This window comes from Hyla sarda, unplaced genomic scaffold (genome assembly GCF_029499605.1).
Source record: "Hyla sarda isolate aHylSar1 unplaced genomic scaffold, aHylSar1.hap1 scaffold_522, whole genome shotgun sequence".
Classification (NCBI taxonomy): domain Eukaryota; kingdom Metazoa; phylum Chordata; class Amphibia; order Anura; family Hylidae; genus Hyla; species Hyla sarda.
The window spans coordinates 95,057-108,181 of NW_026610533.1; the positions used below are offsets into that span (position 1 = coordinate 95,057).

At 38.5% G+C, this 13,125-nt stretch overlaps 1 long non-coding RNA gene across 1 annotated transcript in view; it reads right to left on the reverse strand.

The window, feature by feature from the left end:
* Positions 1–6,097: 6,097 nt before the first annotated feature.
* LOC130338381 (uncharacterized) overlaps positions 6,098–13,125 on the reverse strand; it is a 74,629-nt gene continuing 67,601 nt past the window's right edge. The window contains exon 3 of the long non-coding RNA XR_008879077.1: positions 6,098–6,153. This is a non-coding gene — a long non-coding RNA (uncharacterized LOC130338381). The remainder of the gene's footprint in view (positions 6,154–13,125) is intronic.

A 13,125-nucleotide genomic window follows, 5' to 3' on the forward strand; every position in this document is an offset into this window, starting at 1 on the left:
GTCCCGTTCCGTGGAGGGGATCTCCGGTAATCTTCTCTGTTAAGCTTCAGCTCTAGGCCCGGCTTGGGGCACGAGTGGAGCTTAGGAATGTCACTGCTGCTACGAGTCCAGAAGAGAGCAGCAGCGGCTAGGGGCATTGGCAGAGCTTAGTGACATCACCGCTGCTGCTCCCTGCTTGGTCCCGCTGCTAAAGAACAGCAGTGGTGATGTCCCTATGCTCCGCCCATGCACCAAGCTGGCCAGAGCTGAAGCTTAACAGAGAAGATCACCGGAGATTCCCGCAACTGAACGGGAAAAGGTAAGTATAGATGTCACCAGTGTCACCTGCACTATCTGTCAGTACCGCCACTTTTGTGTAGGTGACACTGGTGACATATTTCCATTAAAAACAATAAAAGAAAAAGAAGGTTAATAAAATAATTAAAAAAGAAAAAAACCTTCTACAAAAATATCCCTAAAAAACATATTTGGTATGAAATATAAAATTAAGAAAATAGAAAAAATATATAAAAATTCCCCCAAAAACTATATAACCCCATACAAATCCCTCACAATGCCATAACCATGCACTGCCTGTCAGAATAATGCTGAGAGGAATAATACACTGCACCACAATAGTAGTGGAGTGTTTTATAGAAATAATCAGATCTTTGGTGAAAGGTTGCCCTCTAATGGGAATATGGGTGAAAAAAACAACCCATAAAATAAAAGTGTAATAACATGATTTATTGACCCCCCCTCCCCCACCAACAAAAAAAGAAAAAGAAAACAGTAGAAAGGCAGAAATGCTTTTGAAAAAAGAAATACACAGTAATAATTTATAAAATTGTCTGCCCCCTCCCCCAAAGAAAACATATATTACCCTTAAAATGTATGAATAAATAGATGAAAATTAAGACATAACCCAACCATTACAAAAACAAACCCTCCAAAAACCTGTCAATAGTCTGCGTCAACATCATCCTAGGATGATGGGAGGAGTAGTTCACTGCACTACTGTAGAAATAAAAATCCCTATCATCTAAATCCCAATGTGTTCCATTTTTTTTTGTTCCTTTTTCTTATGCGGTTTCATAATCCCTGAGATAAGTAGTTCTGGCCCTAGAGTGTTATATATATTAGCGTCTGTAGCATGTATTAGGAACATGTTATCATACCTGTGTCTTTTTACAGGTGACTGATGTCCGGTGAGAAGGTGAAAGTGACCTATACCCCCGTCAACTGCAAGAAAGGAACCAAAGGACAGGTAATTAATATTTATATTAATTACTGATAACAATCAGGCTAGATGTAATATCTAGACCTGCAGAGATGTCATAGTCTCCACCTTATACATGAACATATATGTGTTGTTAATAAGCATATCGTCTATGGAAAGCTTCTTATATAACACAACCATGTCTCAGGTACAGAGAATAGGAACATTTATGATCCTTAATATCTGTTTTTTATTTGTAGGAATTCCTTTATCAATATTTAATAGAATAGACCCAACTTACCCCAAGGTTTACAAGTTTCCTTTAGACAAACTGACTGCAGATTTAGAACATAACTGTAATGTAAAGAAAAGTCTATAATTTGTTTTTGCTACAAATATATAATTATAAAAATAATGAAAATTAAAAAACTATATATTAAAAGACTATAGCCATAATAATACATAGCCTGTTGAAATAATCATGAAGCGCATAATACACTGCACTTTAATACTAGTGCAGTGTATTATATGAGCGATCTTAAGATCGCTGTTAAAAGTCCCCTTTGTAAAAAAAAACTTAAAGGCTAGCTAGGAATTTTCAGCCGGAATAACTATTGCCGGAGGTTCCAAGCGTACATTACCGTCATTATAGATGGCAATGCATTCTGCCCGGATCCTATGTAAATGAAGTTAAAAATAAACAATTTATAAATAATTCACCCCACCCCAACCCCTACAAAAAAATAAATGTTTATATAAAAAAGTATAAAAAAAAAAATAACCCATTTCTCCCCTCACATAAGCTATAATTAAAAATCGTCTGTCAACATAATGCTGACAGCGATAATACACTGCAGTATAACACTATTGCAATGTATTATATGGGTGATCAAAAGATCACTGGAGAAAGGCCTCTCATTGTATTTGTTAAAAAAGACCAAAAAATAAAGAAAAAAAAGTTAAAAAAAATATTTAAACAGAACATCCTAAAAAAAAACATATTAAAAAAAGAAAAAAAATGTAAAAACCAAAAACCCGAAATAAAACCTCTGACAATACTGTAACCATACATTGTCTTTTAGAATAATGACAAGAAGCCTAAGACACTAGTGCAGTGTATTATTACATAGCTATCGAAAGATTGCTGCTCAAAGTCCCTTGATGGGAATAGTTAAAGGAAATTTGTCACCAGTGTCACCTGCACTAACCTGTAGGTACCAACAGATAGTGCAGGTGACACTAATGACAACGGTCCTTGCCTTGTCCCGTTCCGTGGAGGGGATCTCCGGTAATCTTCTCTGTTAAGCTTCAGCTCTAGGCCCGGCTTGGGGCACGAGTGGAGCTTAGGAATGTCACTGCTGCTACGAGTCCAGAAGAGAGCAGCAGCGGCTAGGGGCATTGGCAGAGCTTAGTGACATCACCGCTGCTGCTCCCTGCTTGGTCCCGCTGCTAAAGAACAGCAGTGGTGATGTCCCTATGCTCCGCCCATGCACCAAGCTGGCCAGAGCTGAAGCTTAACAGAGAAGATCACCGGAGATTCCCGCAACTGAACGGGAAAAGGTAAGTATAGTTGTCACCAGTGTCACCTGCACTATCTGTCAGTACCGCCACTTTTGTGTAGGTGACACTGGTGACATATTTCCATTAAAAACAATAAAAGAAAAAGAAGGTTAATAAAATAATTAAAAAAGAAAAAAACCTTCTACAAAAATATCCCTAAAAAAACATATTTGGTATGAAATATAAAATTAAGAAAATAGAAAAAATATATAAAAATTCACCCAAAAACTATATAACCCCATACAAATCCCTCACAATGCCATAACCATGCACTGCCTGTCAGAATAATGCTGAGAGGAATAATACACTTACCACAATAGTAGTGCAGTGTTTTATAGAAATAATCAGATCTTTGGTGAAAGGTTGCCCTCTAATGGGAATATGGGTGAAAAAAACAACCTATAAAATAAAAGTGTAATAACATGATTTATTGACCCCCCCCCTCCCCCACCAACAAAAAAAGAAAAAGAAAACAGTAGAAAGGCAGAAATGCTTTTGAAAAAAGAAATACACAATAATAATTTATAAAATGTTCTGCCCCCTCCCCCAAAGAAAACATATATTACCTTTAAAATGTATGAGTAAATAAATGAAAATGAAGAAATAACCCAAACATTACAAAAACAAACCCTCCAAAAACCTGTCAATAGTCTGCGTCAACATCATCCTGGGATGATGGGAGGAGTAGTACACTGCACTACTATAGAAATAAAAATCCCTATCATCTAAATCCCAATGTGTTCCATTTTTTTTGTTCCTTTTTCTTATGCGGTTTCATAATCCCTGAGATAAGTAGTTCTGGCCCTAGAGTGTTATATATATTAGCGTCTGTAGCATGTATCAGGAACATGTTATCATACCTGTGTCTTTTTACAGGTGACTGATGTCCGGTGAGAAGGTGAAAGTGACCTATACCCCCGTCAACTGCAAGAAAGGAACCACAGGACAGGTAATTAATATTTATATTAATTACTGATAACAATCAGGCTAGATGTAATATCTAGACCTGCAGAGATGTCATAGTCTCCACCTTATACATGAACATATATGTGTTGTTAATAAGCATATCGTCTATGGACAGCTTCTTATATAACACAACCATGTCTCAGGTACAGAGAATAGGAACATTTATGATCCTTAATATCTGTTTTTTATTTGTAGGAATTCCTTTATCAATATTTAATAGAATAGACCCAACTTACCCCAAGGTTTACAAGTTTCCTTTAGACAAACTGACTGCAGATTTAGAACATAACTGTAATGTAAAGAAAAATCTATAATTTGTTTTTGCTACAAATATATAATTATAAAAATAATGAGAATTAAAAAACTATATATTAAAAGACTAGAGCCATAATAATACATAGCCTGTTGAAATAATCATGAAGCGCATAATACACTGCACTTTAATACTAGTGCAGTGTATTATATGAGCGATCTTAAGATTGTTGTTAAAAGTCCCCTTTGTAAAAAAAACGTAAAGGCTAGCTAGGAATTTTCAGCCGGAATAACTATTGCCGGAGGTTCCAAGCGTACATTACCGTCATCATAGATGGCAATGTATTCTGCCCGGATCCTATGTAAATGAAGTTAAAAATAAACAATTTATAAAATAATTCACCCCACCCCAACCCCTACAAAAAAATAAATGTTTATATAAAAAAGAATTAAAAAAAAAAAAAAACATTTCTCCCCTCACATAAGCTATAATTAAAAATCGTCTGTCAACATAATGCTGACAGCGATAATACACTGCACTATAACACTATTGCAATGTAATATATGGGTGATCACAAGATCACTGGGGAAAGGCCTCTCATCGAATTTGTTAAAAAAAAGACCAAAAAATTAAAAATAAAGAAAAAAAGTTAAAAAAAAAATATTTAAACAGAACACCCTAAAAAAAAAATATATTAAAAAAAGAAAAAAAATTTAAAAACCAAAAACCCGAAATAAAACCCCTGACAATACTGTAACCATACATTGTCTTTTAGAATAATGACAAGAGGCCTAAGACACTAGTGCAGTGTATTATTACATAGCTATCAAAAGATTGCTGCTCAAAGTCCCTTGATGGGAATAGTTAAAGGAAATTTGTCACCAGTGTCACCTGCACTAACCTGTAGGTACCAACAGATAGTGCAGGTGACACTAATGACAACGGTCCTTGCCTTGTCCCGTTCCGTGGAGGGGATCTCCGGTAATCTTCTCTGTTAAGCTTCAGCTCTAGGCCCGGCTTGGGGCACGAGTGGAGCTTAGGAATGTCACTGCTGCTACGAGTCCAGAAGAGAGCAGCAGCGGCTAGGGGCATTGGCAGAGCTTAGTGACATCACCGCTGCTGCTCCCTGCTTGGTCCCGCTGCTAAAGAACAGCAGTGGTGATGTCCCTATGCTCCGCCCATGCACCAAGCTGGCCAGAGCTGAAGCTTAACAGAGAAGATCACCGGAGATTCCCGCAACTGAACGGGAAAAGGTAAGTATAGTTGTCACCTGTGTCACCTGCACTATCTGTCAGTACCGCCACTTTTGTGTAGGTGACACTGGTGACATATTTCCATTAAAAACAATAAAAGAAAAAGAAGGTTAATAAAATAATTAAAAAAGAAAAAAACCTTCTACAAAAATATCCCTAAAAAAAATATTTGGTATGAAATATAAAATTAAGAAAATAGAAAAAATATATAAAAATTCCCCCAAAAACTATATAACCCCATACAAATCCCTCACAATGCCATAACCATGCACTGCCTGTCAGAATAATGCTGAGAGGAATAATACACTGCACCACAATAGTAGTGGAGTGTTTTATAGAAATAATCAGATCTTTGGTGAAAGGTTGCCCTCTAATGGGAATATGGGTGAAAAAAACAACCCATAAAATAAAAGTGTAATAACATGATTTATTGACCCCCCCTCCCCCACCAACAAAAAAAGAAAAAGAAAACAGTAGAAAGGCAGAAATGCTTTTGAAAAAAGAAATACACAGTAATAATTTATAAAATTGTCTGCCCCCTCCCCCAAAGAAAACATATATTACCCTTAAAATGTATGAATAAATAGATGAAAATTAAGACATAACCCAAACATTACAAAAACAAACCCTCCAAAAACCTGTCAATAGTCTGCGTCAACATCATCCTGGGATGATGGGAGGAGTAGTTCACTGCACTACTATAGAAATAAAAATCCCTATCATCTAATTCCCAATGTGTTCCATTTTTTTTTGTTCCTTTTTCTTATGCGGTTTCATAATCCCTGAGATAAGTAGTTCTGGCCCTAGAGTGTTATATATATTAGCGTCTGTAGCATGTATTAGGAACATGTTATCATACCTGTGTCTTTTTACAGGTGACTGATGTTCGGTGAGAAGGTGAAAGTGACCTATACCCCCGTCAACTGCAAGAAAGGAACCACAGGACAGGTAATTAATATTTATATTAATTACTGATAACAATCAGGCTAGATGTAATATCTAGACCTGCAGAGATGTCATAGTCTCCACCTTATACATGAACATATATGTGTTGTTAATAAGCATATCGTCTATGGACAGCTTCTTATATAACACAACCATGTCTCAGGTACAGAGAATAGGAACATTTATGATCCTTAACCTCTTCAGGACATAGGGCGTATGGATACGCCCTGAATCCCGAGTCCTTAAGGACCGAGGGCGTATCCATACGCCCGTGGGAATTCCGGCCCCCACCGCTAGCCGGTTGGGGACCGGAGCCGGATGCCTGCTGAAATCGTTCAGCAGGCATCCCGGCATATCGCCCAGGGGGGTCATTATGCCCCCCCATGTCGGCGATCGCCGCAGATCGCTGGACAATTCAGTCCAGCGATCTGCGGCGATTCCGGGTCAATCGGGTCTCCGGTGACCCGGTGACCCGGAATTACTGGCTGTTCGGGGCCGTCTCTGACGGCCCCGAACAGCCAGAGCCTGCAGGGGTGAGGTGGCACTGGTGCCACCTCACGATCGCCCTGATTCGTCGGCCGGATTACCGGCCGACCAATCAGGGCGCCTGCTGCGGGTGTCACTCCCGCACCCGCTCCGCCCCTCTTCTGGAGGACGTGAGCGAGTGCGGGAAGACGACCCCCGGTGCTGGGGACCCCGATCCCCGGCGCCCCTGTTGGGATCGGGGCCCCAGGAGCAGCTGCGGCGGCGGGACTGACCTGCAGCGTCTGGATCGTTGGAGGTGAGTGACAGCCTCCTGCTGTTGCTTAGCAACAGCTCCCAGCATGCAAAAAGGGCATGCTGGGAGCTGTAGTTATGCAACAGCAGGAGGCAGACCACCACAACTCCCAGCATTCCCTTATGGGCATGCTGGGACTTATGGTTTTGCAACAGCTGGAGGCACATTCTTTCTATGGAAAAGTGTACCTTCAGCTGTTGTATAACTACAACTCCCAGCTTGCACAAACAGCTAAAGTGCATGCTGGGAGTTGTAGTGGTGCATCTGCTGGTTGCATAACTACAACTCCCAGCATGCCCGTTGGCTGTCGGTGACTGCTGAGAGTTGTAGTTTTGCAACAGCTGAAGGCACACTGGTTGTGAAACTCAGAGTTTTTTTTTACCTAACTCAGTGTTTCACGACCGGTGTGCCTCCAGCTGTTGCAAACTACAACTCTCAGCAGTCACCGTACACCATGCACCGTACATGCTGGGAGTTGTAGTTTTGCAACAGCTGGAGGCACACTGGTTGTGAAACACTGAGTTAGGTCACAAACTCAGTGATACATAACCAGTGTGCCTACAGTTGTTACAAAACTGCAACTCTCAGCAGTCACCGACAGCCAACGGGCATGCTGGGAGTTGTAGTTATGCAACAGCTGGATGTCCCCCCCCCCCCCCCCAATGTGAACGTACAGGGTACACTCACATGGGCGGAGGCTTACAGTAAGTATCGGGCTGCAAATTTGAGCTGCCGCAAACTTTCTGCTGCAGCTCAAATTGCCAGCGAGAAACTACTGTGAACCCCCGCCCGTGCGACTGTACCCTAAAAACACTACACTACACTAACACAAAAAATAAAATAAAAAGTAAAAAACACTACATAAACACATACCCCTATACAACCCCCCTCCCCTCCCCAATAAAAATGAAAAACGTCTGGTACACCACTGTTTCCAGAACGGAGCCTCCAGCTGTTGCAAAACAACTCCCAGTATTGTCGGACAGCCGTTGACTGTCCAGGCATGCTGGGAGTTTTGCAACAGCTGGAGGCACCCTGTTTGGGAATCACTGGCGTAGAATACCCCTATGTCCACCCCTATGCAAGTCCCTAATTTAGGCCTCAAATGCGCATGGCGCTCTCACTTTGGAGCCCTGTCGTATTTCAAGGCAACAGTTTAGGGTCACATATGGGGTATCGCCGTACTCGGGAGAAATTGTGTTACAAATTTTGGGGGGTATTTTCTGCTTTTACCCTTTTTAAAAATGTAAAATTTTTGGGAAAACAAGCATTTTAGGTAAAAAAAAAAAAAATTTTTTACATATGCAAAAGTCGTGAAACACCTGTGGGGTATAAAGGTTCACTTAACCCCTTGTTACGTTCCCCGAGGGGTCTAGTTTCCAAAATGATATGCCATGTGGTTTTTTTTTGCTATCCTGGCACCATAGGGGCTTCCTAAATGCGGCATGCCCCCAGAGCAAAATTTGCGTTCAAAAAGCCAAATGTGACTCCTTCTCTTCTGAGACCTGTAGTGCGCCAGCAGAGCACTTTTCACCCCCATATGGGGTGTTTTCTGAATCGGGAGAAATTGGGCTTCAAATTTTTAGGGGTATTTTCTGCTATTACCCTTTTTAAAAATAAAATTTTGGGGGGAAAACAAGCATTTTAGGTAAAATTTTTTATTTACTTTTTACATTTGCAAAAGTCGTGAAACACCTGTGGGGTATTAAGGTTCACTTTATCCCATGTTACATTCCCCGAGGGGTCTAGTTTCCAAAATGGTATGCCATGTGGTTTTTTTTTGCTGTTCTGGCACCATAAGGGCTTCCTAAAGGTAACATGCCCCCCAAAAACCATTTCAGAAAAACGTACTCTCCAAAATCCCCTTGTCGCTCCTTCCCTTCTGAGCCCTCTACTGCGCCCGCCGAACACTTTACATAGACATATGAGGTATGTGCTTACTCGAGAGAAATTGGGCTACAAATACAAGTAAAAATTTTGTCCTTTTACCCCTTGTAAAAATTCAGAAATTGGGTCTACAAGAACATGTGAGTGTAAAAAATGAAGATTGTGAATTTTCTCCTTCACTTTGCTGCTATTCGTGTGAAACACCTAAAGGGTTAAAACGCTGACTGAATGTCATTTTGAATACTTTGGGGGGTGTAGTTTTTATAATGGGGTCATTTATGGGGTATTTCTAATATGAAGACCCTTCAAATCCACTTCAAACCTGAACTGGTCCCTGAAAAATACTGAGTTTGAAAATTTTGTGAAAAATCGGAAAATTGCTGCTGACCGTTGAAGCCCTCTGGTGTCTTCCAAAAGTAAAAACTCATCAATTTTATGATGCAAATATAAAGTAGACCTATTGTATATGTGAACCAAAAAAAAATGTATTCGTAATACCCATTTTCCTTACAAGCAGAAAGCTTCAAAGTTAGAAAAATGCTAAATTTTAAAATTTTTCATCAAATTTACGGATTTTTCACCAAAAAAGGATGCAAGTATCGACAAAAATTTACCACTATGTTAAAGTAGAATATGTCACGAAAAAACAATCTCGGAATCAGAATGATAACTAAAAGCATTCCAGAGTTATTAATGTTTAAAGTGACAGTGGTCAGATGTGCAAAAAACGCTCCGGTCCTTAAGGCCAAAATGGGCTCCGTCCTGAAGGGGTTAATATCTGTTTTTTATTTGTAGGAATTCCTTTATCAATATTTAATAGAATAGACCCAACTTACCCCAAGGTTTACAAGTTTCCTTTAGACAAACTGACTGCAGATTTAGAACATAACTGTAATGTAAAGAAAAATCTATAATTTGTTTTTGCTACAAATATATAATTATAAAAATAATGAAAATTAAAAAACTATATATTAAAAGACTATAGCCATAATAATACATAGCCTGTTGAAATAATCATGAAGCGCATAATACACTGCACTTTAATACTAGTGCAGTGTATTATATGAGCGATCTTAAGATCGCTGTTAAAAGTCCCCTTTGTAAAAAAAACCTTAAAGGCTAGCTAGGAATTTTCAGCCGGAATAACTATTGCCGGAGGTTCCAAGCGTACATTACCGTCATTATAGATGGCAATGCATTCTGCCCGGATCCTATGTAAATGAAGTTAAAAATAAACAATTTATAAATAATTCACCCCACCCCAACCCCTACAAAAAAATAAATGTTTATATAAAAAAGTATAAAAAAAAAATAACCCATTTCTCCCCTCACATAAGCTATAATTAAAAATCGTCTGTCAATATAATGCTGACAGCGATAATACACTTCAGTATAACACTATTGCAATGTATTATATGGGTGATCAAAAGATCACTGGGGAAAGGCCTCTCATCGTATTTGTTAAAAAAGACCAAAAAATAAAGAAAAAAAAGTTAAAAAAAATATTTAAACAGAACATCCTAAAAAAAACATATTAAAAAAAGAAAAAAAATGTAAAAACCAAAAACCCGAAATAAAACCTCTGACAATACTGTAACCATACATTGTCTTTTAGAATAATGACAAGAAGCCTAAGACACTAGTGCAGTGTATTATTACACAGCTATCAAAAGATTGCTGCTCAAAGTCCCTTGATGGGAATAGTTAAAGGAAATTTGTCACCAGTGTCACCTGCACTAACCTGTCGGTACCAACAGATAGTGCAGGTGACACTAATGACAACGGTCCTTGCCTTGTCCCGTTCCGTGGAGGGGATCTCCGGTAATCTTCTCTGTTAAGCTTCAGCTCTAGGCCCGGCTTGGGGCACGAGTGGAGCTTAGGAATGTCACTGCTGCTACGAGTCCAGCAAAGAGCAGCAGCGGCTAGGGGCATTGGCAGAGCTTAATGACATCACCGCTACTGCTCCCTGCTTGGTCCCGCTGCTAAAGAACAGCAGTGGTGATGTCCCTATGCTCCGCCCATGCACCAAGCTGGCCAGAGCTGAAGCTTAACAGAGAAGATCACCGGAGATTCCCGCCACTGAACGGGAAAAGGTAAGTACCGTTGTCACCAGTGTCACCTGCACTATCTGTCAGTACCGCCACTTTTGTGTAGGTGACACTGGTGACATATTTCCATTAAAAACAATAAAAGAAAAAGAAGGTTAATAAAATAATTAAAAAAGAAAAAAAACTTCTACAAAAATATCCCTAAAAAAGCATATTTGGTATGAAATATAAAATTAAGAAAATAGAAAAAATATATAAAAATTCCCCTAAAAACTATATAACCCCATACAAATCCCTCACAATGCCATAACCATGCACTGCCTGTCAGAATAATGCTGAGAGGAATAATACACTGCACCACAATAGTAGTGCAGTGTTTTCTAGAAATAATCAGATCTTTGGTGAAAGGTTGCCCTCTAATGGGAATATAGGTGAAAAAAACAACCTATAAAATAAAAGTGTAATAACATGATTTATTGACCCCCCCCCCTCCCCCACCAACAAAAAAAGAAAAAGAAAACAGTAGAAAGGCAGAAATGCTTTTGAAAAAAGAAATACACAATAATAATTTATAAAATTTTCTGCCCCCTCCCCCAAAGATAACATATATTACCCTTAAAATGTATGAATAAATAAATGAAAATTAAGACATAACCCAAACATTACAAAAACAAACCCTCCAAAAACCTGTCAATAGTCTGCGTCAACATCATCCTGGGAAGATGGGAGGAGTAGTACACTGCACTACTATAGAAATAAAAATCCCTATCATCTAAATCCCAATGTGTTCCATTTTTTTTGTTCCTTTTTCTTATGCGGTTTCATAATCCCTGAGATAAGTAGTTCTGGCCCTAGAGTGTTATATATATTAGCGTCTGTAGCATGTATCAGGAACATGTTATCATACCAGTGTCTTTTTACAGGTGACTGATGTCCGGTGAGAAGGTGAAAGTGACCTATACCCCCGTCAACTGCAAGAAAGGAACCACAGGACAGGTAATTAATATTTATATTAATTACTGATAACAATCAGGCTAGATGTAATATCTAGACCTGCAGAGATGTCATAGTCTCCACCTTATACATGAACATATATGTGTTGTTAATAAGCATATCGTCTATGGACAGCTTCTTATATAACACAACCATGTCTCAGGTACAGAGAATAGGAACATTTATGATCCTTAATATCTGTTTTTTATTTGTAGGAATTCCTTTATCAATATTTAATAGAATAGACCCGACTTACCCCAAGGTTTACAAGTTTCCTTTAGACAAACTGACTGCAGATTTAGAACATAACTGTAATGTAAAGAAAAATCAATAATTTGTTTTTGCTACAAATATATAATTATAAAAATAATGAGAATTAAAAAACTATATATTAAAAGACTATAGCCATAATAATACATAGCCTGTTGAAGTAATCATGAAGCACATAATACACTGCACTTTAATACTAGTGCAGTGTATTATATGAGCGATCTTAAGATCGCTGTTAAAAGTCCCCTTTGTAAAAAAAACTTAAAGGCTAGCTAGGAATTTTCAGCCGGAATAACTATTGCCGGAGGTTCCAAGCGTACATTACCGTTATCATAGATGGCAATGTATTCTGCCCGGATCCTATCTAAATGAAGTTAAAAATAAACAATTTATAAAATAATTCACCCCAACCCCTACAAAAAAATAAATGTTTATATAAAAAAGAATAAAAAAAAAAACATTTCTCCCGTCACATAAGCTATAATTAAAAATAGGCTGTCAACATAATGCTAACATCGATAATACACTGCACTATAATACTATTGCAAAGTATTATATGGGTGATAAAAAGATCACTGGGGAAAGCCCTCTCATGGTATTTGTTAAAAACAGACCAAAAAATAAAAAATAAAAAAAACAAGTTAAAAATATATTGAAACAGAACACCCTAAAAAAATATTAAAAAAAGAAAAAAAAAACGAAATAACACTCCTGACAATACTGTAACCATACATTGTATTTTAGAATAATGACAAGAGGCATAAGACACTAGTGCAGTGTATTATTACATAGCTATCGAAAGATTGCTGCTCAAAGTCCCTTGATTGGAATAGTTAAAGGAAATTTGTCACCAGTGTCACCTGCACTAACCTGTCGGTACCAACAGATAGTGCAGGTGACACTAATGACAACGGTCCTTACCTTGTCCCGTTCCGTGGAGGGGATCTCCGGTAATCTTCTCTGTTAAGCTTCAG